The sequence below is a fragment of the Amblyomma mixtum genome, chromosome 1 (assembly GCF_055824585.1).
Source record: "Amblyomma mixtum isolate Tamu chromosome 1, ASM5582458v1, whole genome shotgun sequence".
In the NCBI taxonomy this organism is placed as follows: Eukaryota; Metazoa; Arthropoda; class Arachnida; order Ixodida; family Ixodidae; genus Amblyomma; species Amblyomma mixtum.
The window spans coordinates 193,578,481-193,605,308 of NC_143012.1; the positions used below are offsets into that span (position 1 = coordinate 193,578,481).

The following is a 26,828-nucleotide window of genomic DNA, read 5'->3' on the forward strand; positions in this document are numbered from 1 at the left end:
GAGAAGAGAACAGTCCCGCGCACAGCTTTTGTTCATTTTCGCTCTATGGGGATGTTTCTATTAATCAGCCATACCAATTTCGTTTCAGCGCCGCATACAATCACCTTCACTTCATGATGGCGCTGGTATCGAGGTTATAAACCGCAGTGATCACAGCAAAATGTGTCACTGAATGAACCAGCGGTAGATCTCGCACGAAAAGAGGGCCACAAGCGTTTGCATGGCTTTGTATAGCTCTATTCAACACGAAGTGCAACGCTAAGGCATAGAAGTTGTGCGCCGCAGATGCTTCCACAGAAATCGAGACAACACAGCATCGTACGTCCTATCGAAACGTACATTCGTTTATTGACGACGAAATCACAATTGGCTCAATACACTGCTAACACAACAAGAGAAAAAGATTTCCAGAGCTGTCACGAGCTTTTTACTACGAAAAATAAAAGCGCAGCAAGAAATAACGCGCGATCCTTGACTACTGAATGCTGCCGAATTAAAGAGGATTGCAAGCTAATCAACAATTTTGCCATATAAGCTTCAACTTAAATTGGTGTCTTCTCGTAGTACTCCTTCTTTTCAAGGTTGAACACCGATCCGGAGCAGCGCAGCTCGATGAGTTCGAGCAAATCCCTGCGCGTGGTGGCCGACAGGCCGGGCTGAAGGAATGCCTATCGCATCCGCCGCACCAAGGTCTGCATCAGGTGGGGAGCGTTATGCTCGATCACCTTGCCGGTGCTCCTCAGAACCGACCGCGAACACGCAATCTGTGAGAAAAAAAAACAGCGGTGGTTAGTGGTAAGCGCGGGAGGGCAACATTGAGAACGATATTGCATGACGCTTAGCGCCCTCACTGCTAAGACCTGCTTAGCAGGGCGGAATCACTTAGGGTAAAAACAAAAGCCAGCAAATATAGCACAGTGACTAACAGGGGCTTGTGGTTTTTTGCAGAAAGCGGCCAGCAAAGTTTTAAATTTATACCCACAGGGGAACCTCGTCGGTGAGTTCCTTATAGATAAACAATAGTAATGACCCTTAAATGTACTGTCTATCTTGTCGTTGATACTTTACTAGATTATACAATTTCTCGGGTACGTTAATTTATTTATTTTATTTATTTACAGAATACTGGAGACCCTGAAATGGGTCCAAGCAGAAGGGGCAAAAGCACAAAAAATAAAGAGGCGCGGCAGATTGCAAGGACAAAACTAACACAACAGTAATAAAACATAGTAAAGAACAAGGAAAAACACAACTCAGCAATTATGAATAAGTAATTTTATTAATGACAACGATGCTGTTTACAACCTCAGGCGGTAGCTCATTTATTCGATTTATTGTGTGAGGAAAAAATTACTATTTAAAAGCATTGATTCTAGCCCTGTAAAGTGTTGGTGATTCCTTGTGACGATGTCGTATTAGACACGTTCTGATCGGTTTAAAAAGTAAATCTGGGCTCGTGGAGAGTTTTTTATGTTTGAGTAGAAAAAGAAATTTCAATCGTTGAATTTTTCTTCCTCTTTGCAAAGCCGGTATCTTGTTTTGTGCCGTAAGAGTGGTTGGAGAGTCATTAGAACGATATTTATTAAAGATGAATCCAACACTATTTCGCTGGATCATTTCCGGTGCCTCAATCTTATGTTTTGTGTAAGGGTCCCAGACGGTGCATGCGTACACACGTTTCGGTCTGATGATGGATGTGTAGGCTAGAAGCTTTGCACTAGAAGGGGCACCTTTTAATCTATACCTAAGAAAGCAAAGTTTCCCAAAGGATGACGCACATATGTTGGTTATATGTTTGTTCCAGCTAAGTTTATTGGTTATAGTAAGACCTAAGTATTTGTATTCGTTAACTTCCTCAAACGAATGATTTGGAAGCCCATACGGAAATGACAGGCTACTTTGTTTATTGGTCACTTTCATAAAGACTGTTTTTTCATTGCTAAGCTCCATCTCCCATCGACTGCACCATGAGTGAATGTTGTGAAGGTTAGATTAAAGATGACTTGGTCTTCGTAGCATCTGACTTCATGAAATAAAACACAATCATCGGCAAAAAGCCTGATTTGCACTGGTTCACTATTTACATACGGAATGTCATTGATGTAGACCAAAAACAGTAATAGTCCAAGCACACTTCTTTGCGGCACGCCAGAAGTAACCGGAAAGTAATTGGAACAATGGGCATCAATACTGACGAACTGGGGCTTACTGAGAGCACGATTTTCCCATCAGAAGATGCGAGCGAGCCGCGTTGCGTGCACCAATGCACCATTCATTATGGCGCTGAGGGCACCATCTTGAATCAAATAGATACATTCGGCTTGATTAGCTTTCGCAGTAATGATTAAGGTTGCCTACTTCTGCAGAGCATCCGAGGTTTACACTAATGATCCAAAATCGAAAGGTGCATTTCTGGTGCCGGCTTCTTCAAGAATAGGCACTTGAATGTGTTACGAGCCCTAACGTATTAAGGTATTCTCTGGTGGTCTATTTAGGGCATTACTTCTTCAACGAAACCACACGTATGGCACATAGGACGCAGGCGCGTTCCATGGTTTTCCGTGTGTTGCTTCTGCTCTGTATGCCGTTCGTGCGCTTTGTTTTGAAGAACTCTCTGAGGAGTGCGGACCGGACCGCGTTCTGAGCGCTCGCAGTGCCGCCGAAAATCACTGCTGACCGTCATGTTAATTTCTGTGCACCTGTTTGCGTGATTGGACCAAATAATTTTATGCGATCCCTCCAAATTCCATGAGAGCAGAGCATTGGGTTCCTCACAATTCTAGCCGCCGCGGTGGCTCAGTGGTTATGGTGCTTAGCTGCTGACTCGAAAGTCGCGAGTTCGATCCCAGCCGCGGCGGTTGAATTTCTTTGAAGGAGAACTTCTAGAGGCCCGTGTACTGAACCCCAGGTGGTCGAAATTTCCGGAGCCCTCCACTACGGCGTCTCTCATATACTTAGTCGCTTTGGGACGTTAAACCCCAAAAAACTAACCCACCAACCAATCACAATTTTAGTTTGTCACATTTTTAGACACCCTTAGGACTCGTTTCATTCCTACGCGGCGCAGTGATCATTTCCAACTGCTTGATTTCACGTATCCTGCTTGAGGACACAGGTGGTTAATAATGGCTCTGAGAAGACTTATTAATATATACTTATAGACCTTTACCTCTTGTGCGTTGTTCAGCGAAGGGGCCTGCAGAATGTCGTGGCAGCAGTCGCACAGCAGCTGGGCCCGGATATAGCGTGCTGCTCGCCATGTCTCCTTCTCCGCTGCGACGCCGTAGTCCCAGCGGGAGCTCCTCCAGGGAGGACACGAGAGCCGTCCTGCTGCGCGGCACCCGCTCGGGCCCGTTCAGCGGCCGAAGCAGCTGGTCCCGCTTTTCGAACCAATCGGCGCAGGTGCCCAGAAGAATGTCCGGAAACTTCTCGCCGCTTTCTTTCTGCGGGTGCCAGGATGATGCGCAAAAAAGAAATTAGCTTCATTGCTTGAGTACGATGAGAACACATTTGTATTACACTGCCAACGCGGTCCGGCTTTCTTTATAGTGCATTTAGTATGCCTGAAATTGCCCATAACTAACAGCGATAGAGCCACGGACGACCGAAAGCCAGATTCAAGCTGCGCATATTGAAATGAACTTATGCCATGAATAGAATTGAAGAAATCTGGCTCAGGAGTCCTAGGTTTATTACGGCCAGCAACCAGCAAACGAAACGCCACAACTACGGAGCCCGAGTGGTTCCCTGAACATCTTTACTGGCGATCGATAAAGCGTGCTTTTGTTTGGCGCAGTTGTTTATAGATTAAGCCCACTTTAAATAATAAGTAAGACATATATAACGAGAGCAAAGCAGTAGTCAAAATATGAATTCTGCTACGGACGGCAAAGACACCAAGTACAAACGTAATGGGTAGAGACCATCACATAGGTACCGCGTAATCTGACGTACTCTCAACGGCATTATTCCTTGTTATGTGCTGCTGTAAGGATAGCGCAAGAAAGTCGACCAGAATACGGACTGCATTGGTCACACGGCACGAACAATGAACAGGAGGGAAGAGCCGGCTTACCGCGATTAGGTAGGTGCACCTTTGAAAAGCTGGCTTGTCATTCTGAGGGCCCTGTGTGGCTCTTTGGCATAGAACCTCAAGCAGCTTCGTCAGCTGCTGGGTGGTAAGGGCGTTCAGACCTGCGTGCAAATAAACGTGTAAGGAACAAAGCAAATAAACCTGCAACACTCGTTGGTCCACTCGTTGTCGCTGACATAAGCTGCTCTCGCACCGAAATCACAAGCGCTGTAGCAGCCACGTTTTAGGCCCGGTCGCTAAGACATGGCATGCATTAAGCACAACAAAGGCATCTCCCTCTGGTTTTCTAATACGGAAGTTACAGCAGTCCATGCAAACAAATATCGTGGTCTCTGATTCCACCTACCTTTGCCGAGCTCCCTAATATTGCACCCTTCCCTGGAAACCGGCCTCCAACTCTATGAGATAAGTCGTTTCCAGATAGGATTATAGTACGTTGGACCTAAGTAAACTAGGCCCTAGCGTTTGCTACTCGCTGCGCTCTGCTAAAACCAAACTTCTAAGGCTATGCGAACCGATTTAAATGTTCAAAATGGTGCCCGTGATGTGGGCTCACGGGAGGTGAGCTCCACTCCAGGCTGGATGAACGCGGCCGAACGCTTTCTCACCTTGCAGCGCCCTCTTGATGAGGCCCTGGGCGTGCGAGGGAGCACTCGCAGACTCCGGCTCGTCGCCCAAGGCGCATTTCAGCTGCCGAAGTGGAGGGAAGCATCGCAAGTCTTTCGCAGACCACGCCATCGAATAGAATACCTTGAAGAAGACACCAGAGCACTACATTAAGAAACGACTATCAGATCTGGTGTGTGCAGGATGTCATGCCATTTTGTCATGTCATGCCTTCCAAGTCTTTAAACCCCGGTGCTGTCAATAAACCAGCCCCGCTGCTTTTAATTTCAGGTTGAAGCCCTTTGCAGAGAAGAGTCACTGCTCAGACGTTTACTCCTCCTCTCCACACACTCCTCATAACGTGTCCTCCTCGTGGCAGCTGAGTGAATATGTTGAATATGAAAATTCCTGTCCTGGCCTCGAAGAAGAAAGCTGTTCCCCTACAATTGTCATACATATTAAGGCGAAAGCCTTTAATGCTTCGTCGTTGTAAACAGGAGTTGACAAAAATGTCACGCTTATCAATTGGTCGAAACGGTCGTGCCGTCACAGTGCGTGCATTTCAAAGAGGGCAATTGTACTTTGGCTAGAACCATGCAATCAATTAAAGGGATCGTAAAGTGATTCTGCAACTGGGTATGAGTTTAGTTAATTGCTTAATTACCCAATTAACCTCATTAAACTTTCTAGTCATACCAGATAAATAAATAAAACCGAGTAGGAAATAGGTCGAGTGCGGGAATCGAACCCCGGTCTCCGGAGTGCGAGACGAGAATGCTAACCACTCCGCCATGCCCGCTCCATAGTCCACAATGAACAAAGGCGCCTCCAGTGAATACGGTGTCTCTGTTCACTGCCATCTTCCTCCCTTCCCGTTACGGCCAGGTTCAGGTGTCCCCCGAGGTATGCGAGACAGATACATTTCCTTTCCTCACAAACCAATTTACCGACGAGCAAGGCGCAGAACCGAACGTGCGATGGCGCTCCTGGCAGCGTTGCAAGACGCTGTCGCGTTTCACTGTTAGAGGCGAAGCTTAACATATTAACAACACATCACTGACACAAGCAGCAATAACGCGCTTAAGGCTTTCGCCTCACCGCACTTTAGGTCAACAAAGTTCCCCTCTGAATTTTTTTACTTTCCACTCTGACGTAGGCACACGACGTGGCACTGGGGATTATGCAACGATCCACATTGCTGCGAGGGTGTTTATGGTAGTGAGTTTTTCTGTCATCCACCTGAGTATACCCGTGCAAAAAAAAAAACGCTCCGATAATCCTCCCAAAAGCTGACTTAAAGATACTTCACCAAGACCAGTCTTCCATGGATTTCTTCAACAGTCACACAAACTTGTAATGATAAGCACAGGTAATCAGCCCAATATTGCAAATGAATTTCTTTACTCTGGCCCTTTGTACGACCGACATTCGGCATATATTAGGTCAATTACCTGTTCTGCTGGGGAGTTTACCGTTTCTTTCATACTGCCCCCCCCCCCCCGGCTGCTATTTTATATTAATTTCATCCGCTGCTATTTTATATTAATTTCATCCTAAGCTATATATATACGTCCAAGCTTATAGGGGCCCAAAACACGAAGGGCCCTCTCTCCTAACAGCTCTTCCCCCCTTTCTGTTTGTATGCGGACTTCGCCCAGCTCCGCTGGTCAGACGCTTTATCCCTGAAATTTTATTCTACCCAAACTTGTGCCTAGCATCCCGCAAAACACCGTCCGTGCCTCTTGATCATCAAGAACTCGGATACCGTTCTGCTGGCTAGGGTGATGTTTAATTACAGCTGCGAAGATTATTCTGTGTAATCCTTTCTAGAAAACACCATGCCTAGACAAAAAAAAATTCAAATTCACGCTGTCCATCCCACCACACTTCACACCCCCCTCCACTTCACCGGGGCTTCCTCCTCAGAGTGAAAAAAACTCCGCCTCTCGCGCAGCCAAGGGTAGAGTAAGCATGAAATGTTTACAGGCATAACACGAAGCATACGCGGACACGATGAGACGCAGGCCTGACAAGAATGTATATGCAGCGCGTTCGAACTGTGTAAAGTGCGTAGAGGCGAAAGCGTTTTCCGCACCAGTTTGAAATCTCCTCTCCCGTAACCCAGAGTAGAGTAAGCATGAAATGCAGGACGGTGCAGAAGCGTCACCACTGCTTTACGTCACACATAATTGATGACGAAGTTATGACATATTACTAATTAGTGGCTAAATACTGATTAATGACTAAATACTGTTACTAATTAACCACGCTTAAGCTTCGCCTTTAGGAGTGAACGCGACAGCGTGTTGTAGCGTTGCCAGGCGGTCCACGGAACGCCACCAGCCGTTCGGTGCGATTCCTTGCCCTTCGAACGCGACGCCTATCGAGGAAAGGAAATTACGCAGTAATTCTCTGTTATCTCGGTGGACACCCGAACCGGACCGTACAGGAAGGGAGGAACGCTACCACCCGTTCGGCGCGAAGCTATCGCCGCTTTTATGCCGGTCCTGTAGGAGGGCTTAGAGAGTCCCGTTAAATCTCATTAAACCTCGTTCGGTGCCCGGATGCTCTCGTTTCAATGCCCGGATGAATGGAATTCAGTGCCCGGATGTTGCCTCTCGGTCTCAGCGTGACATCACCACACTGCCGACAACAGGAGCTAAAAGCATTTCATGCTTAAAAACAAATGATCCCCTCCCACTGATGAACGCTTTACCTAGAAAAATACAGTCCTCTTGTCAGTACATTGGCAAGCAGACTGAGGCCGAGCAGTTGCCCATTCTGGAGTACCGCGGTGGTCACTTCAGCATGTATGTGCAAAGCTTAACATATAAAACGTACAGCGGCTCTTTCTTGACCTAAGACTAAACATCGCAATAATTACTGTTCAAAGCCAGCCGCATAAACTACAAAGGTGCATACCTGGTTGTGCCGCTAGGTCAGGTCCTTTCTATCTTTCCCTGGGAGCTCTGGTCCTTGTCGAGTCCAAGCACCGGCACCACCGCTGCAGGAGTGTCGTGGCACTTCTCGGTTTCCGCAACGAGCGACGGTCTGATGATGGTGATGGACGCAATACCTCCTAGAAAGACTTCTTGCCTGACGGCGCGAGCCCTACTCTGTCGTCAGCTATTCGCCACCTGGCAATACTAGGTGGCATTATTCCCCCTTATGAAAGAGAAGAGCGCTGTCGACATAACAAAAAAATTACGACGAACTTTAGCAGATAAAGTGGTGAAAGCCGAAAAAGGCCTGTGTGCTGCATTCTGCAACGCGGTTGCTCACTTCATACTGTTGGTGCATTAATTAATCTTGGCCTTTTAATCTTGGCCTTTAGGAGTGGAACGCGACACTGTGTTGTAGCGCTGCCAGGGAGTCCACGGAACGCCACCACCCGTTCGGCGCGATGCGTTGGTGGTGGTGGAAAACGTTTATTTGGTCTGTTTTACAATATTTTTTTTGCGGCTTCAGATGGAGTGAGAGAGAGAAAATTTTATTGTCGTAAAAGAAGGGTTCCTGGATGCTTAGCAGAAGGGCCAGGTGGCCGTTAGCTGATAGCTGGCGGCGACCTCTTCGGCGCGCCCGATGGCTCCTGCCTGAACGGCGGGGTGCGAACTGCGCAGCACTTCATCCCAGGAGTCTGGTGAGGGAGCTTCTATAAGAGCTTCCGGAGCATATGATCGAGGGTGGCAGTGCTACCGCAATGTTTGCAGGTGGGGTTTATAATATCGGGGTAGATGTGGGCGTAAATGTCTTCTCCAAGCCACCTCGTGATGTTTGGAGAGTGATTTGTGCGGGGAAGGATTCTTCTAGAGAGTTTGTAGAATTGGTGAATGTCGTGGTATGAAATCACTGCCTCCATCTCGGATCCCCCTGGACGAGAGCCCACCGCTCGGCCGACAAAACCTCGAACGTGTTGGTGGGCTGCTTCGTTCCCTGGGTTCCCTGAATGGGCAGGAGCCCATACCAGTTCTATTTCTCGTTACAGTGTAATATTTCTGAGGATGTTTCTAGCAGCTAGGGATATTCTACCGCGCGAGAAGTTGCGCGGTAGAATAGTCTTGGAATTGCTGAGAATGATGTCAGCGTCAGTATTTGCTATGGCCAAGGCTTTGGCCGCTTCTTCTGCTTGATCCGCGTAGTAGACCGTGACCGAGGCCGCAGAGATGCACTCGCTTCTTCCTGCTATGAATTTGGATGCGCAGATAGCGAAGGGCCCCTTCGCTGAAAGTATAATCGGCTGCATCGGTGTATACTGCTCCAAAATGATTCAGGTACTTTCTATGCAGATCCCGCGCTCGGCTCGTCGTCTCCATCGTGGAAGCCCGGTAGCATATTTTTGGGGAGCGGTTTGATGACTAGTTCGTCGCACACTCCTCGTAGAAGAGGGCCCGGTCGGTTAGACATGGGTTCAGCGTTTACGCCTATTCGATCTAGAGTATCTTTTCCCGCTGTAGTGTTGGCCAGTCTTTGGATGTGCATCGCCTTGTGTGCAGTGATGAGTTCTTCTACAGTGTTGTGTATACCCAAGGATAAAAATCTGTCCGCGGGTGTGTTTCTAGGAAGCCCTAGACTAGCTTTATATGCCTGTCTGAGTAACCTGTTTAATCTGTCGATGGCCACCTTAAAGTTTGAGGTATGGTAGAGAGTAGGCGAATCTGCTAATGATGAATGCATGTATAAGCCGACAGATGTCGGCCTACTTCATACCTCTCTCTTTAGCAGTAATTCTTCGAATGAGCCTGACTATCTGGTTGACCGTTCTTTCCAGACGGGTGACTGTAATGTTGCTCTTACGATTATTTTGAATCAACAGACCTAGTACTCGAATGGTTTCGACCTCCTTTATCGGGACACCTTGAAGGTTCACCTCTATGGTGTTTTCTCTCTGTTTCTTATGTCTGATTAGAAGGAGTTCAGATTTCGTTTGAGAACATTTTAGTCCTATGCTACTGGCATACTCCTGGACTACTTGTACTCCTTTCTGAAGAGCTTCTTCTATGTGAGCATCGGAGCCATTCGCCACCCATAGGGTAACGTCGTCCGCATAGAGTGTATGACGTAAGTCCTCTAAGGCGTTTAGCTTGCTAGGCAGCGATATGAAGGATAGGTTGAAGAGAAAGGGTGATAGAACGGGGCGTTGCGGCGTGCCTCAATCTCCCAGTTCTAGCCTATCCGGCCTAATTCCCCCGATTAAGAGCTCTGCCGTTCTTCCCGACAGCAAAGAACTGACATACGTGTAGGTTCTGGCACCTACATTTATGCTCAAGAGGCCTCTTAGAATTGCTCTATGCGACACGTAGTCGAAGGCCTTTTCTAAGAGAAGTCCAAGAACGCCTTTGGTGCCGGTTTTATCCGGGGGATCTATGACGTCGTTATACAACTGGAGCATGACATCTTGGCTTGATAGGTGCCTCCTGGAAACTACCATAGCACTGGGTAATAAGTCATTATCCTCAGCATAGCCTTGCAATCGGCTCAAGATCACATGCTCCATGAGTTTGGCTAAGCACAAGGTAAGGGATATGGGTGTGAGTATGTCAATGCTGAGCTTTTTGTTGGGTTTAGGAATAAACGTTACTATCGCGTGTTTTCACGACTGAGGAAGTTCTGCTTTGCGCCAATATCCATTCATTAAATCGGTAACTGCCGAGACAGATTTACGATCTCGATTTCGCAGCATCTTATTCGTGACTCAGTCTAGTCACGCGGCTGACGTTGTGCGAAGGTGACCGATTACAGCCCATGTCTCCGCGTCCGTTTTGTCTCTGTCCAGCTCCTCGTTGGGAGCACCCGTGTAGCGGTTAAGGGCGTCGCTTTTAGACGTATTCAGGTATCTCTTTCGAAGTTCGTCTAGGAGCTCCGCATCTGTTCCGGGGAATCCGTGTAGGATTTCGCTCATGTGAGATCTGGTAGTAGATTTTGTTTTAGTGGGATCTACGAGGTGCCTTAAGAGGAGCCAGGCCATTTTGTTACCTAACTGACCATTTAGACTGTCGCATATCTGGCCCCATTGTTGCCTAGATAAGTCGGATGTATGGGCTTCGATCTGCCTCGGTAGTTTGGTTGCCTTTAGCTTAAGTGCCCTGTTGTGTTTTTGTTTTTGCCATCTATTGAAGATGCTTTTGTGCGCTTCCCAGAGATGCAGAAGCTTGGAGTCAGCCGACGGCTGATCTTCCGTCGCTTCCACCTCCTTGGTCGTCTTGCGCTTGTCATTTTTCAGCTGCTCTACCCAATTATCTCAGTTTTCGATGTTGGTGGGAGCGGTATCTCTAAGTTTTCTAAACTTATCCAAATCCGTGAGCGTAGTGCTTGTTGGAATTGACTTGAGTGCGGACGTATGAAACGAGATTGTTATGATGCCGTATTTCTGGTGTTATGCCATTTGGCTTCAGTTATATTCTTGGTGAAGGTCAGGTCGGGTGTGCTATCCCTGCTGACGCTGTTGCCTAGCCGCGTGCAGGAGTGGGGATCATTAAGTAAAGTGAGGCCGAGATCGCGTGAAGTTTCCATAGCTTCGTGCCTTTCTTGGTGGATTCAAAGTATCCATATTCAGATTGGGGTGCGTTGAAGTCTCCGACTACGAGGAGTTGCGCTCTTCCATCTTATCATCATGGTCGGTTCCCCTAGTCCAGGGCCCCGCTGAGGGTAGCTGCCCTGCGTGCACGCCTTACTAGTGCTTGTCGGACTTTCACGATGTCGCCGGATAGCATCCTCTTCCACTGTTCCGCACACGGGTTTTCAATTATGGATAGCTTGTCTATTTTCTCGCATGCCCATGTGGTATGGTATAATGTTGGTTTGTCTCCACACCACGGGCACTCGATCTTATACTGGGTGGGGTAGATTTTACTTCGAATGTTTAGGCACGGGAATGTTCCCGTTTGTAACTGTCGCCATGCTACGGCCTCTTCTCTATTGAGTTGTTTGTGTGGGGGCGGGTATTTTCGTCTGATCCCTCTGTAATAGTTCAGAATGTCTGTGTAACTTTGGGCTACCGGCTCCAGTTCCTCAGTGGGGTTGGGAATGTGGGATGCTCGGTTTATTGCGTACACTCGAGCTATCCTATCCGCCTCCTGATTTCCCGTAATGTCGGTATGTCCCGGCACCCAAACTACCGTTTGTTTGGTTGCCCTTTGAACGCAACGCTTTTTAAGGCGGAAGCCTTTATTGCCTCATCGTTGTGCGCAGTTGTTGTCGACAGAAATGTTACGCTTTTCAATTGGTCGAAACGGTCGTGACGTCAAAGTGCGCGAATTTCAAACGGGGCCAATTGTACTTTGGCTAGTAACCATGCAACCAATTAAAGGGATCGTAAAATGATGCTACAAGTAAGTGGGATTGAGCTTAGTTAATTGCTTAATTACCCAATTAGATTAATTAATCCTGCTAGTCAGGCCAGGTAAATAAATAAAACCGTGTAGGAAATTGGTCAATTTCGGCAGTTGAACCCCGGTCTCCGGGGTGCGAGACGAGCATGCTAACCACTCCGCCATGCTAGCTCTTTTTTTGTCTTTATTCGATGTTTTGGAATGAACAAAGGCGCGCCTAGTGAATCCGGTGTCCTAGTTCTCTCCCATCTTCCTCCCTTCCCGTTACGGCGAGTTTCAGGTGTCCCCCGAGGTATGCGAGACAGATACATTTCCATTCCTCACAAACCAATTTACAAATGAGCAAGGCGTACAACTGAACGGGCGATAGCGTTCTATTGACTCTCTGGAAGCGTTGCAAGCCGCTGTCACGTTTCACTTTTAGATGCTAAGCCTAACATCTTAACAACGCATTAGCCACGCAAGCAGCAACATCGCACTTAAGGCTTTCGCCTCACCGCACTTTAGGCCAGCAAAGTGCCCCCGTGAATTTTCGAGGAAAGAAAATGGCGCTGTAATTCTCTGTCATCTCGGTGGACACCTGAACCGCACTGTACTCGAAGGAAGAGGAGTGAACAAAGAAAGAGAAAGAGGGTGCGTAATGAAGAAAACAAAAATTGTATTTGAGGAAAGGAAAATACGCAGTAACTGTCTCACGTACCTCGGAGGACACCAGTCGAAAATTGTATTTGAGGAAAGAGAATTGCGCAGTAACTGTCTGACATATTTCGGTGGACACCCGTCAAAAATTCGTGCGCAATGACGTCACGACCATTTCGACCAGTCTGAAACGCGGACAAATTTGCTAACACGTCTTGTTCACGACAGTATGAGCCATTAAAGAATTTCGCCATAAAAGCGGCGGCCAGTTTATGCGAATGTAGCAGTTGCCCCTTCTCTAACGTTTCTATTGTCGTTCTTGCCCCGCAGTAAGTTCCTTCGCCGCTTAATAGGACGATTAGCTATAGACAGGAGATAATTGAAGGGCTTTATCCACGATCTCTCGCCAGGCCTGTGTGGAAACCCCACATCATATGCCGTCATTTTTTGATCGTATTCTGCTATGCGCTCCGAGCGAAGACGCTGGCAGACGAGACGCTGACCCACGTCTAACATAGCCAACACTGCCTTGTGGTTGGGCCTTTGGTTTGTCATCATGAGCGTTCGACCTCAACGCACGTTGCACACAGAAATGGCAGGCGTGGCTTCGAACGATGGTTTAACAAATGCTCAATCCACAAAGCTCCGAGTGAAACAGTCGGGTACTCGCTTCGAGTACTTCTATTGAGCTACCCTCCAGAACTCGGCCAATTTCCTACTCGGATTTATTTATTTATTTGGCCTGATTAGAAAGGTTCATTATGCTAATTGAGTGATTAAGCAATTAACTAACCTCAGTGCCGCTTACTTGGAGCATCACTATGGGATCTCTTTATTTGGTTGCATGGTTACTAGCCAAACTAAAATGTGCCCCGTTTGAAATTCGCGCGCTCTGGCGTCACGACCGTTTCTACCAAATTAAAAGCGTGACATTTCTGTCGGCAACTCCTGCTTACAGCGATGAGGCATTAAAGGCTTCCGCCTTAATAAACGAAAAACGAGCAAAGTTCCGCAACTGAAGCGAGCCAAGACATCAACACGTTTGCGTCACCGGGTTATAGTACGGATTAAGCTGCACAACGTGCACAATGTTAGAGCTGGGCTGTCGGCGTCGGGGCTGCGCAACACCGTCCGGAACCCCTTCATAGTTAACCTCACTCACACGCCGTACCACTCTGTAAGAGCCAAAATAGTGGTAGAGCAGTTTCTCACACAAACCTAGGCGACGGACAGGAGTCCACACCCAGACTTGGTCACAGGGTTTGTAGTCAACCTGTCGGTGGCGAAGGTTGTAACGGCGCGCATCGGTGCTCTGCTGTAGCCCGATGTGCTCGCGGGCCAGCTGACGGGCTTCTTCAGCACGTTGGGCAAATTGTTGAGCGTCTGTGTCGAGTTGGTCATCCTCAGGACATGCGAGCATGGCATCAAGCATGCTCTGGACTTCACGTCCGTTCACAAGGCGGTACGAAGCAAAGCGCGTAGTTTCCTGCAGGGCGGTGTTTCGCTCTAAAGCTTTCTTGCCGGTGTTAACGGGAAAACGTGCGACGGCGGCAGTCTTTTCGGGGTCCGGCCGCACTCCCTCAGAGCTCACAACGTGACCCAGAAATCTGAGCTCTTCGTAACCGAAATGACACTTCTGGGGCTTCAGGGTAAGGTCTGCGGAGAGGAGGGCTTCGAGGACAGCCCGCAGGCGCTGGAGATGTTGATCAAACGCTTCGGAAAAAACGACGACGTCGTCCAAGTAAACAAGACATGTTTGCCACTTGAGGCCTGTGAGGTCGTTGTCCATCATCCTTTTAAACGTAGCCGCGGTGGAGCTCAAACCGAAAGGAAGCACTTTGAATTCATAGAAGCCATCTGGAGTCACAAAAGCGGTTGTTTCCCGGACCCGTTCGTCTACTTCAATTTGCCAATAGCCGCTATTCAAGTCAATGGATGAGAAGTACTTAGAGCGCCGTAATCTCTCCAGTGAGTCGTCAATACGCGGCAACCGGTAGACGTCCTTTTTGGTCACACTGTTCAGTCTGCGATAGTCGACACAAAACCGGAGAGTGCCATCCTTTTTCCTAAGGAGGACTACCGGCGGAGACCATAGGCTTTGGGAAGGTTAACAACGCCATCGTCAAGCATTTCCTGAACCTGAGTATCAATAACTGCCCGTGCTTTAGCAGAAACACGGTAAGGCTGCTGCCGTATAGGGCGAACGTCGTCATGGGTGATGATGCGGTGCAGCGTAATGGGTGTTTACGAACCTTCGAGGAGGAAGCGCAGCACCGCTTGTATTCCAGCAGCAGTTGCTCCAAGGCCAGTCGATGCTCCCGAGACCGATCGCAGTTTATGTCGATGTTTTCAAGCGAGGATTCACCAGTGCCGGCTGCCGCGGACGCAAAACAATCAGGAATATCGATAACAGGTTCGGCAGAAGCGATAGCAGTTCCTGCAAAAAGGTGCCGGTACTCATTACAAAAATTAGTGACCAGGACCGCAGGCCGGCCACCACAAAGCGTTAGTAGACTGCGAGCGGCACAGATGCCTCGAGTAAGCAGCCACGGCTGTGCCGAGCAGAACGGAGGAGCCAAGTATTCAGGTCTGCGTTCAGGTACACGATGCTAGTGCGTTCTATCCAGGGAACGCCGACCTGCAGCCAGTGCGATCACGAAGAACACTAGCCGGTACTGAGACGTTTAGATCTGAAGTAGCACAGCCATCCACGAATCACAGATGCCAAATGCTTAGAGTCGAGACTCTCCAGCCAGCGTTATCCAAGAATTGTCCTGACGTCACGGTTTCTCACAAAGGGGCTTGGTAATCCAGTGAGATTTCATACCAATGGTTTACACATGATGTCATGTCGGAAGGTCACGATAGAATGCTTCCTGGAGAATAAGCAGTGACGTCGCGCTTACCAACAGAGGGTTAGAGGGAAGAGCACCAGTAATAAGCACCTTCACACTCTCTACCTCTTTCCTCCTTTCCTGCTTCTGCTGCCTGTCTCTTCCAGGCTGGAGCCCTGACCTCTAATCTCGTCGGCTCTAGATATTTCACTTCATCTCTGGCAAAGCATGCCAAGCATGCCAAGCATGCCAAGCATGCAAAGCATGCCATCGGGTTCCAAAGGGACCAAGATCAAATGCAGATGGCGGTTGGATACCCTCCCCACCCCGCCCCAATTCCCCAAAAGAAAAAAAATCTCTGCCTCTCCCGTCACCGAGAGTAGAGTAAGCATGAAATATTTACGGGCCTAATGTCATCTCGGTGGACACCCGAACCGCACCGTACAGGAAGGGAGGAACGCCACCACCCGTTCAGCGCGATGCCTTGCCATGTGAACGCAAGGTTTTTTGAGGAAAGGAAATGGCGCAGGAATTCTCTGCCATCTCGGTGGACACCCGAACCGCACCGTAAAGGAAGGGAGGAACGCCACCACCCGTTCGGCGCGATGCCTTGCCCTTTGAACGCAGCGCTTCTCCCCCGGATCACGTATGACAACGAAGTGTAACGTGGTATTTATGTGCTTTTTGCACGCGTTATTAGAAATCGGAAATTATAATTCCGTGCATTATCAAACCCACAGCTCCACTGATATCTTGATAAACATTGAGAAGGCACTGGCAGCAGTTATTTTTTGTCTCGTTTGGAGACCAACGGGCGCTTGCATGCCGGTCGCGTAGGAGGGCTTAGAGAGTCTCGTTAAATCTCGTTAAGTCTCGTACGGTGCCCGGATGTTCTCGTTTCAGAGCCCGGATGACTGGAATTCAGTGCCCGGATGAGTGGATTTCAGTGCCTGGATGAGTGGATTTCAGTGCCCGGATGACTGGAATTCAGTGCCCGGATGAGTGGATTTCAGTGCCCGGATAACTGGAATTCAGTGCCCGGATAACTGGAATTCAGTGCCCGGATGAGTGGATTTCAGTGCCCGGATGAGTGGATCTCGGTCTCGGCGTGACGTCACCACACTGCAAAAAACGGGAGCTAAAAGCATTTCATGCTTAAAAAATTGCCTTTCAGCTGCTTTAGCTTCGCTTCGAGGTTTTTTTTTGCGCGTTTTATCCTTTCTCTTCGTAGACTATTTCTTTGAACAAAGTCTTCTGGGACCAAAATTCACGAACATAGCTGTCTAAATTCTTTTTCCTCGTATATTTTCAGGCACCACCCCAGCAAGCAAATGGATGCCTCAACAAGAAATGTAATCGTGTTTTTCGTGCAAATCTTTAATCTTATTGATCGACTCTTTCATTTAATTTCTGTTTGTGGTGCGGAAGAGGCACATTTTTTATTGATTGAAACGTTCGAGCTTTCGATTTCTTGTTAAATTAATTTATATTTAGCACTTATTCATATGTTTTTTAAGAATGTCATATAAAATGTACCAGAATTCTTCTCAATAACCACTGGCTGCTCCAGGTGCACTAAAACAAAAAGTACCATGGAGCTGCGGTGCAAATTAGAAATTGCTTATAATATTCCACACTACAAAATGGGGTGAAATCACATATGCCAGTATCAAAACAGAACTTCGTAATAAATCCCCCACTCTTGATCAGGACGTGCACGCGCCACACTTATATGCTTTTGACAGTGTACGTGTTCGTGAAATATACGTCTCAACATAAATGTATGCAGTTACTCCCACACGCTGCTATTTAGCAACAGTTTAACACTAGGAAGAACTGCTTTTTTTAATCAAATACTATGTGCTTAGCATTCTGTACTATATTGCAGGAAATCCAAGGAAAGATTTTTTTCAACTTCGGGGTTAGCTCGAAATCCTAATAACACAAAATTACCGCCCATGTTCAATGCGCAAACCAAAAATGACATTGCCTGGGGTCCCACAAAAAAAAAGTGAAACGGGGGATTAAGGGACGCTTGATATTTCTGGACACAAGACAACACAAGCGCTAATTGTCAATTGATTTTGTTCTTAGAAAAACCACGTATTTATAGGGAACGATCGGGTGCCAAAAAGTGTCAGTGGTCAAAGTGCTAGAGCGATGGCGCCTCCGGATACAAGAACTTCAGTGCCTTTGACGGAAGATAAATATCTGGTTTACTTACGCACGAATGCCCTTCCACGTGCTTAAGAAATGCTTCCAGTATCTCTCGCTCCAAATTTACAAATATTACACGTGTGCTCAAACAATGGGTATGGACTTTGTTATTTCGTTCACCACATTTGCAATGTGCCACTAAGTGTCCAGGGCCTGATATAGCCGCAGCAAGAGTCAGGCTTCATGAGGAGAATATAGATACATTGGCTAATATGGCCGACCTAACATTTCCTACGTGATGACGTAATTCTATAGACCATATCGTGCAGGACATGAGGTCGTCGTTGCAAAATACGGCTTTCCATCTTTGATGTAGTTGTATCCTTCATAAAAACTTCAAGCCTATCATAGCGAAGGCTACGTTGGGCCAATCCTGCGTTATGGCCTCCTTCGCATTGACGAGCAAACTGTTCACAGCTTTTATGCACAAAGGGTTCATGCCTCCCTTCTGTCTCAATAGAGCAGCAAAAAAGAAACCCCTAGACGCAAAAAAAAACACTTTAGAGACATTATAACAACAAATCTTCTCCTACTCTCTCTACAGCGCGGTAATTGCGTAACATCCCGCGATTCCTGAACGCGGAAGGCCATTGTCAGCAGTATTCTCGTAGGCTTTCAAAATTTAAAAACAGCACGCTGGTATCGATGTCTCTGAAAGTGGGATACACGTTAGGACAGCGATAGCTCGTCCCCGGTGTTTTCTCACGATGCTAATTTGCCTTTTTGACAAGGCATTCGCGTTTTACTCGAGATGCACTTGTTGAAAACTGCCATTTCCACATGCAATGGGCAAAACCGTACGCTTACTCTCCTGGACCGGTAGTGCTTGGGACCAGCGCTACCCGCCGCTCTTTTTCCCCGGATTACAGTCGCTTCTTTGTGGGATTGCACCCATTATGCTCCCGATTATAGCCTGAGCAGGAAAAGGCCCTTTGTTCCCATTCCTTGGGCAGTGGCCCACTGAACACCAGCGACCCTGCAGCCCCTCTCCAACTTCTCCATTCGCATTTTCCATTTCATTCCAACTTCTCCACAGGCATGTTTTTACAACTCCTCTTTTAACAAACTTCGTGTGTGCCGAGGTGAACGGTAAGAGAGCCTCGGCACATACGAAGTTGGTTAAAAGAGTAGTAGTAAAAACGTGCATGTTTAATGCAGTAAATAAGACACGCACATGCCTCATGACAACAAGTTTCAGTAATCTGATGGATCGCCTTCGGGAAGCGCGTTACCCGAGGTACCTCGTAGTAGCAGTAACAGAAAGCCTGTACAGAGAAAGAAAAAGCACAAGGTTGACAGATAAAACGGAAGGACCCAACAAACTTGAAGTAATGCCGTATATTCATAGGCTATCCCACGCCGTCAAAAAGATTGGATAGAAAATTGGAGTTAGAGTTTGCATGTCAGCCCCAGAAAAGTCGTCCCGCCTGTGTAAGGACACACGTCCCGATGAGCAGGAGAGGAACGTTTGCTCTGTACGGCACCAGAACCGCTTTGTAAATTGCACCGATAACGTTGTTTACAGGTTGCCACTTTCATGTGGCATGCTCTATATTGGACAGACAGGCCGGTGCCTGAATAAGCGACTCAGCGAGCACTACAGAAATGTTAGAGGTGATAGGCCAGGTAATTCTGCTCGTCACTGCCGTGGTCACAACTGCGCGCCTAAGTTCGATGAGTGTTCAGTAGTTGGAAAAAATAGTGATCAAAAAACGAGGGAGATAATTGAAGCAGCGGCGATGGAAAAAGAGGAATTGGAAAATTGCGTTAGGGATCCTTCGTTGTCATTATCAAAAACATACTTAGCTTTCTTGGATGCAAGGCAGCGGGCGATAGTGTGAAACGTGCTCACTGCTTGGTGGCTTCCATTGTGTTTTTTCTCATTCCTTGCACGTCATGAACTTGACAAGATAATCATTGTTAGTCGTCTGTACCTGTCAATACGTGACCTTTATAAGGTTGTCCGCGAAAAATAAAGATCGTTCAGTGTATGTTTAGCGCTTGTGTTGTGTCCCTTTAATTTTGTGCGCTATGGATCCTCACCTTGCAAAGCATCGTGCTAACTAAGGATGCAGCTCGGCGACAATGCTCTACCTCGCAGAATGGTCCCACGTCATCGGTCACCGGTGAACCTCGACACCTGACGGCTCAGGAATGCCGCAATGCTAGCAGGCGAAGGCAACGCGCGAAGCAATCGCCGAAAAAACGCGCGCACCATTGCTAACGCAATTAACCCGGTTGAACAGGACCCAAATCACTGCCGATTTTTTTTCGATACTGATACTCTCATACTTTCATTTTTGCCAAGGGATACCGTACACAGATAGAGAAAATGTGTTTAAATATAGTATCAAAGATGGGATACTTCAAATGCCTGTCTGCAGCATGCAGAACGAAGGGTAAACAGAAAAAGGAGGCAGAGATTTAGAAACTATAGAAAGTGTGCAGCGCTTCAAGCTACTCAGAAAGCTTGCGTGCTAATTTGTCATATCGGAGCACGTGGTCGTAATTCAGAGAGGCGGATGCGGTATTGCTTTATGTCCCTCGATATCTTACGTTCTTCAGTAGCCCAGTCCTGTTTCGTCCTTTCGAGCAGCACACACACTCTGCCCAATGTCCGAGGAGCCGGTCGAAAATTTCCACCCGCTCAGTGCTCGAAAGATCTCAATAATGCATCCTATTTGGTCGCAGACCAACAGTTTGTCATGGAAAGGTCTCCCTTGGAAAACGTTTTCTTGTTCAATGCATTCGCCGTCCGTCGAGTCGTAAACCAGAGCTGTTCGTTAAATGCACCAGCTGCATTTGTTTCTTCACTGCGACTTGATAACGTGACCCATAATTCCTCTGCGGACCCGCGTATAAGTGCAGCTGTGTGCAAACACGGCTCGGCCCGCTAAATTGGTATCCAGGGGGAGCGGGTCATCAGTCTGGGAGGAAAGTTCAATTTTACAGTGCGTCATGACCTTAGGCTCAACTTTCCTTAGTTGAGATCTGTCACCACCGCCGCATGTTTGTTTCTTCACTAATATTTACGTAGTTGTTTGTACTGAAATATTTTTATTGATTCAAGCGCTTCCGATAAAACACAACACTTAGACCCGCAACTGATGAACATCAGTGATCACGTCCCAAAAAACCATGTGTACTTAAAAAAAAGCTCAAAAAGGCAGGAGAAGGTAGAATTGAATTCTAAACAAATCAGGATGTCAAACCCGAGCCCGAGAAGAGAACAGTCCCGCGCACAGCTTTTCTTCATTTTCGCTCTATGGGGATGTTTCTATTAATCACCCATACCAATTTCGTTTCAGCGCCGCATCCAATCACCTTCACTTCACGATGGCGCTGATATCGAGGTTTTAAACCGCAGTGATCACAGCAAAATGTGTCACTGCATGAACCAGCGGTAGATCTCGCACGAAAAGAGGGCATCTAGCGTTTGCATGGCTTTGTATAGCTCTATTCATCTCGAAGTGCAACGCTAAGGCATAGAAGTTGTGCACCGCAGATGTTTCTACAAAAATGGAGACAATACAGCATCGTATGTCCTATCGAAACGTACATTCGTTTATTGACGATAAAATCACAATTGGCTCAAGAAACTGCTAACACAACAAAACAAAACGATTTACAGAGCTCTCACGAGCTTTTTACTATGAAAAATAATAGCGCAGCAAGAAATAACGCGCCATCCTTGACTACTGAATGCTGCCGAATTAAACAGGCTTGCAAGCAAATCAACAATTTTGCCATATCAGCTTGAACATAAATTGGTGTCTTCTCGTAGTACTCCTTCTTTTCAAGGTTGAACACCCGTCCGGAGCCGCGCAGCTCGATGAGTTCCAGCAAATCCCTGCGCGTGGTGGCCGACAGGACGGGCTCAAGGAATACCTATCGCATCCGCCGCACCAAGGTCTGCATCAGGTGGGGAGCGTTATGCTCGATCACCTTGCCGGTGCTCCTCAGAACCGACCGCGAACACGCAATCTGTAAGAAAAAAAAACAGCGGTGGTTAGTGGTAAGCGCGGGAGGGCAACATTGAGGACGATATCGCATGACGCTTAGCGCCCTCACTGCTAAGACCTGCTTAGCAGGGAGGAATCACTTAGGGTAAAAACAAAAGCCAGCAAATATAGCACAGTGACTAACAGGGGCTTGTGGTTTTTTGCAGAAAGCGGCCAGCAAAGTTTTAAATTTATACCCACAGGGGAACCTCGTCGGTGAGTTCCTTGTAGATAAACAATAGTAATGACCCTTAAATGTACTATCTTGTCGTTGATACTTTACTAGATTATACAAATTCTCGGGTACGTTAATTTATTTTATTTTATTTATTTACAGAATACTGCAGACCCTGAAATGCATCCAAGCAGAAGGGGCAAAAGCACAAAAAATAAAGAGGCGCGGCAGATTGCAAGCACAAAACTAACACAACAGTAATAAAATATAGTAAAGAACAAGGAAAAACACAACTCAGCAATTATGAATAAGTAATTTTGTTAATGACATCGATGCTGTTTACAAGCTCAGGCGGGAGTTCATTTATTCGATTTATTGTGTGAGGAAAAAATTACTATTTAAAAGCATTGATTCTAGTCCTGTAAAGTGTTAGTGATTCCTTGTGACGATGTCGTATTAGCCACGTTGTGATCGGCTTAAAAATTAAATCTAGGCTCATGGAGAGTGTTTTATGTTTGAGTAGAAAAAGAAATTTCAATCGTGGAATTTTTCTTCGTGTTTGCAAAGCCGCTGTGTTGTTTTGTGCCGTAAGAGTGGTTGGAGAGTCATTAGAACGATATTTATTAAAGATGAATCTAACACTCTTTCGCTGGATCATTTCCGGTGCCTCAATCTTATGTTTTGTGTAAGGGTCCCAGACGGTGCATGCGTACACACGTTTCGGTCTGATGATGGATGTGTAGGCTAGAAGCTTTGCACTAGAAGGGCACCTTTTAATCTATGCCTAAGAAAGCAAAGTTTACCAATGGATGATGCACATATGTTCATTATATGTTTGTTCCAGCTAAGTTTATTGGTTATAGTAACACCTAAGTATTTGTATTCATTAACTTCCTCAAACGAATGATTTGGAAGGGCATACGGAAATGATAGGCTACTTTGTTTATTGGTCACTTTCATAAAGACTGTTTTTTCATTGTTAAGCTCCATCTCCCATCGACTGCACCATGAGTGAATGTTTTAAAGGTTAGAATTAAGGATGACTTGGTCTTCGTAGGATCTGACTTCATGAAATAAAACAGAATCATCGGCAAAAAGCCTGATTTCCACTGGTTCACTATTTACATACACACTGTCATTGATGTATACCAAGAACAGTAATAGTCCAAGCACACTTCTTTGCGGCACGCCAGAAGTAACCGGAAGGTAATTGTAACAATGGGCATCAATACTGACGAACTGAGGCTTACTGACATAATAAGAGCTTACTGAGAGCACGATTTTCCCATCAGAAGATGCGAGCGAGCCGCGTTGCGTGCACCATTGCACCATTCATTATGGCGCTGAGGGCACCATCTTGAATCAAATAGATACATTCGGCTTGATTAGCTTTCGCAGTAATGATTAAGGTTGCCTACTTCTGCAGAGCATCCGAGGTTTACACTAATGATCCAAAATCGAAAGGTGCATTTCTGGTGCCGGCTTCTTCAAGAGTTGAATAAGTACCGAACGATCTTTGAAACACATGCCGATAACTCTGGAGTGGTTGAACTATGGTCTAGATTTAAGGATAAGATGTTTGAACTGAGGCAGTGCTTTGTTCCGGCATGGATATTAACGAAGAGGAGGAGTAAAAGCAAACCATGGTTTACTCGGGAGCTACGCAGTATTACGCGCAAAAGGTAACGTGTTTACGTTAAATTTAAAGGAAATCCGACGCGTGAGAATTGGTTCAAGCTTCAGGAAATTGCCGGAAGAATGAAAGTTGCTGTGGCAGCTGCAAAGAATTCGTTTGGCATTTCAATGGACACGAAAGTAAAAGAAAATCCAAAGGAATTTTGGAAACATGTAAAGAGAAATGGAAAAGACTCTGTAACTATACCACCTCTTGTTTCTGGTGACACCTTTGTTGACGATGATGCACAAAAAGCTGAGTTCTTTAATAAATATTTCAGCTCTACTTTCAGCTCTGAAATCGAACATGCCGATATGAATAACCCGAGTTTCCAGCCAGTGGCGAGTGTTATTTATGATGTTGTGATCAGCATAAACGGTATACAGTCTCTGTTGCAGAATCTGAAGATTGCTAAGGCTGGTTGTCCTGATGACTTGCCAAACAAATTCTACAAACTGTGTGCTGAGTCGGTTGCACCCTACTTAAAGATAATTTTTGAAAAATCGCTTGAAGAATCCTGCCTTCCAGATGACTGGAAAATTGCAAGTGTTGTGCCAATCTACAAATCTGGCCCTCGCAACACTGTATCAAATTATAGACCGGTATCTCTAACTTCAGTTGTGTGCAAGATACTCGAACATATTTTGTTCACCAGTATAGCAGCACATATGGACGCACATTCATTGTTTAATCCTCGTCAGCATGGTTTTCGAAGGGGCCTATCGTGTACTACGCAGCTGACTGAATTTGCGCACGATTTGGCTGAGGCACTGGACAGGCGACTTAGCGTGGACTGCGTGTTTTTGGACTTTAAAAAGGCCTTTGATACCGTGACGCATTCTTTACTAATTCAAAAAATGTCTTTTTACAATATTAGCCCTCAAGTGATATCATGGGTAAAAGATTACCTATGTTTACGGCAGCAGTTTGTGGTTAGGAATGGCGCCGAGTCTCAAAGAGTGCAGGTTGTGTCTGGTGTTCCCCAGGGCTCCGTGTTAGGACCACTATTGTTCCTGCTCTACGTGAATGACATTGGTGACGGAATAGTATCTCAAATGCGGTTATTTGCGGATGACTGCGTTCTTTATAGTGTTGTCACTAGTGATCGAGATGCGGAAATGTTCCAAGAAGATTTGGTTTGGTTTATTGGGTTTAACGTCCCAAAGCAACTAAGGCTATGAGAGACGCCGTAGTGGAGGGCTCCGGAAATTTCGACCACCTGGGGTTCTTTAACGTGCACTGACATCGCACAGTACACGGGCCTCTAGAATTTCTCCTCCAAAGAAATTCCAGCCGCCGCGGCCGGGATCGAACCCGCGTCTTTTGGGTCAGCAGCCGAGCACCATAGCCACTGAGCCACCGCGGCGGCTCCAAGAAGATTTGAACAGAATCTCAGAGTGGTGCGTTAAATGGAATATGAATTTGAATTTGTCCAAGACTGTCCATATGAAGTTTACAAGAAAGAAAAACCCTGATGTGTATTCATATGTTATTAGGAACACAATGTTAGAACAGGTATTCTAATTTAAATATCTAGGCGTTTATTTTACTCCTGATTTGAGCTGGCGCCGTCACGTCGATTATATCTCTGCTAAAGCATGCAGAAACTTGGGATTTCTTCGCCGAAATGCAAGCACTTTTCCACTGTCATGTCGTGACATTTTATTCAAGACTTATGTCAGGTCGGTTCTGGACTACGCGTGCACTGTCTGGGACCCGCCTACTCCTAGAGATAAAGATAAGTTGGAGAGGGTGCAGAGCATTGCCTCTCGTTTCGTGTCTGGCACACGCGCGGCTCGTTACAGTGCATCGCGTACGAAGGATGCACTCAACTGGGAATTGCTTGACACGCGCCGAAAGAAGTTGCGTCTGAAGCTGTTTCATGCTGTTTATTATTCAACTGTTCGGGTTGAACGCGAAAGGTATGTGCAGGAGCCTTTTTATAGATCCAACCGTGTTGACCATGTTTTTAAAGTCCGCGAATTCGCGGCAAAAACTGAATTGTTTAAAATGTCTTTCTTTCCGAAAACCATTAGAGAATGGAACAGACTACCGAGCGATGTTGTGAGTGTGACATCAAATGATGCGTTCTTTCGTTCTTTAATGATGTGATGCGATTGTGATGTGTTCTTTTGAAGTGAGATGTTTATGGTGAAAGTTTTATGCTTGTAACTCTGCCTGCGAGCGGAGGTGTCATGTGTGCTTCTTTGTTGTACATTGCACCCCCCCCCCCCCACTGTAATGCCACGGCGCTGTGGGTTCCTTACTAAATAAATAATAGGCCATTGAATGTGTTACGAGCCCTAACGTATTAAGGTATTCTCTGGTGGTCTATTTAGGGCATTACTTCTTCAACGAAGCCACACGTGTGGCACATAGGACGCAGGCGCGTTCCATGGCTTTCCGTGTGTTGCTTCTGCTCTGTATGCCGTTCGTGCGCTTTGTTTTGAAGAACTCTCTGAGGAGCGCGGACCGGACCGCGTTCTGAGCGCTCGCAGTGCCACCGAAAATCACTCCTGACCGTCATGTTAATTTCTGTGCACCTATTTGCGTGATTGGACCAAATAATTTTATGCGATCCCTCCAAATTCCTTGAGAGCAGAGCATTGGGTTCCTCACAATTCTAGCCGCCGCGGTGGCTCAGTGGTTATCGTGCTTGGCTGCTGACTCGAAAGTCGCGAGTTCGATCCCAGCCGCGGCGGTTGAATTTCTTTGAAGGAGAACTTCTAGAGGCCCGTGTACTGAACCCCAGGTGGTCGAAATTTCCGGAGCCCTCCACTACGCCGTCTCTCATATCCTTAGTCACTTTGGGACGTTACACCCCATAAAATTAACCCACCAACCAATCACAATTCTAGTTTGTCAACTTTTTAGACACCCTTAGGACTCGTTTCATTCCTACGCGGCGCCGTGATAATTTCCAACTGCTTGATTTCACGTATCCTGCTTGAGGACACAGGTGGTTAATAATGGCTCTGAGAAGACTTATTAATATATACTTATAGACCTTTACCTCTTGTGCGTTGTTCAGCGAAGGGGACTGCAGAATGTCGTGGCAGCAGTCGCACAGCAGCTGGGCCAGGAACAGCGTGCTGCTCGCCATGTCTCCTTCTCCGCTGCGACGCCGCAGTCCCAGCAGGAGCTTCGCCAAGTAGGCCACGAAAGCCGTCCAGCGGCGCGGCACCCGTTCGGGGCCCGTTCAGCGGCCGAAGCAGCTGGTCCCGCTTCCCGAACCAATCGGCGCAGGTGCCCAGAAGCAT

The 26,828-nt window shown here is 46.9% G+C and overlaps 1 pseudogene; it reads right to left on the reverse strand.

The window, feature by feature from the left end:
• Nucleotides 1-542: 542 nt before the first annotated feature.
• Nucleotides 543-26,828, reverse strand: LOC149370385 (uncharacterized; annotated as a pseudogene).